This window comes from Panthera onca, chromosome B1 (genome assembly GCF_046562875.1).
Source record: "Panthera onca isolate mPanOnc1 chromosome B1, mPanOnc1 haplotype 2, whole genome shotgun sequence".
Taxonomy (NCBI): Eukaryota; Metazoa; Chordata; class Mammalia; order Carnivora; family Felidae; genus Panthera; species Panthera onca.
The window spans coordinates 133,799,039-133,800,942 of record NC_138342.1 but is presented as its reverse complement, the minus strand read 5'-3'; the positions used below and the strand labels follow the sequence as shown (position 1 = coordinate 133,800,942).

Here is a 1,904-nt window from a genome sequence, read left to right as displayed (position 1 = left end):
AGAAAACTGATGAGAGGATTAACACAACAATATGCACAACCTGAACCACAGAATTCAGCAGGTATGTGGCGCAGAGGGGTGAACTTGGGGATAGAGAAGCCGGCGGCAGGCAGGGACCTGCTTTTGCCGGCAGAGAGAGGACGGAGACTGGAAGGGGCGGGGGAGAACATGGGAAAAGCACCCCCCCCAAAAGCAGCTGCAGAGAAAGTGGAAAATTGGAAACAGCCACAGGGACTAAACTAAAAAGGGAGAAAGGAGAAAGGAGAGGGTTTAAATTCCATTAAGACTGTAAACAAGGGGAGCGCAAAGGCTGCAACTCCGCAGCTCGATACCTGGCGGTGCTCTCGTGGGAAGGCGAATCTCCAGGAACAGAGTGGGGTCCGGGAGGTTCTCGGGCCACACGGGGAACAGCGGTTCCATTGCTGGAAGGACATTTGGTAGAGACTGTTGAAGCCACCTGGTCCCAGCAGACCCCAGAAAACTGCCACCTTTGCTGGTGCTGGGGCAAGGTCGTTAAGGGGTGAATCCTGGTGCCAGATGTGTGTTGTGATTTTCCATAATCTCTGAAAAGCTGCTGCTACACTATCTCGCGAACTTTTTCTGGGGCGGGTTGACATCTGGCCGCAGTCTCGGGGCACCGATAGCAACAGGGTCCAGCAAGCATTCCTGGGTGCAGCCAACATTTGGCCATTGCTCGGTGAGACCCTCCCACAGAGGGGCGGAACAGATCAAAGCCACAGTCCTTTGGAAGTAAGGGGCTGGGGAAAACAGCCGCATCTGAGACAAAACTCAGGAGAGAGGTACTGCCTGGGGCTTGGTCATGGACAGTGAAAAAGCAGGAAGTGGACGAAAGCTGAAGATGGAGGACAGGTGTGTGATTGCTGATCGGAGAGAACGGTTCCCATACTAGAGACTGGGTAGCTGGGTGACGCCATTTTCACCACTCCCACGCGTACACAGAGTGTATGAACCTACAGGCTCTGCAACAATCCACCCCAGTAGGCTACCATCGCCATCTAGTGGAGAACAGAGCTGTTACACTGAGCCCCTCCCAACTGGGCCAACCTCTCTCTTTAAGAACCCAAGTCTCACCGCCTACTTAGTTTATGGAATATAAAGCGCTACATAGTCTGACTTCTAAGGGAAAACAAACTAATCTCAGTCCTATGTCAATCTGTTAGCAGGTCCATCTATTAAATTTTCTTTCTTTTTTTAAATTTTTTTCTCTTTTACACTCTTCTTTTTCTTGAATACAGAAAGAGAAAAAAATTCATTTTTATTTTCAATTTTTATTAAAAATATTTTTCTTTATTTTTTACTATATTTTTTTACTTTTGTGTAAATTTTTTCAATTCCTATCTTACTTCCATTATTCTATTTTAGTCTGTGTATTCACCTTTTCAAATTTTTAAACGATTTCCTTGTTTTCTTTTCTCTTTTTCTTTTTTCTCTTTTATGTTTCTTTTCTTTTTCTTGAATGCAGAAAGTGAAAAACTTTATTTTTACTTTCAACTTCTATTAAAAATATGTTTCTTTCATTTTTTTTTTTACTATGGTTTTTGCTTTTCAATTAGCAATAATCGTACCTCAGATAAACCTCATTGGCTATGATACTGCCACTGCGCAAAGCTTACAGTTTTTGCTTTGATGTAATTTTTTTCAAATTCTATTTTACTCCCATCATTTTATTTTAGACTACTACAGTGTATTCACTTTTTCAAATTTTCAAACAATTTCTTTTTTTCCTCTTTTTTCCCTTTTTCGTTTCTTTTCTTTTCCTTGAATACAAAAAGAGAAAAAATTCATTTTTATTTTTAATTTTGATTAAAAATATTTTCTTTAATTGTTTTCCTACTATAGTCTTTACTTTTGTGTAATTTTTTTTCGAATTCTATTTAACTCCC

At 41.3% G+C, this 1,904-nt stretch overlaps 1 pseudogene; it reads right to left on the bottom strand.

Annotated features, from left to right (window-relative positions):
* Positions 1-1,520: 1,520 nt before the first annotated feature.
* On the bottom strand, positions 1,521-1,631 carry LOC132693377 (U4 spliceosomal RNA; annotated as a pseudogene).
* Between the last annotated feature and the right edge of the window lie 273 nt (positions 1,632-1,904).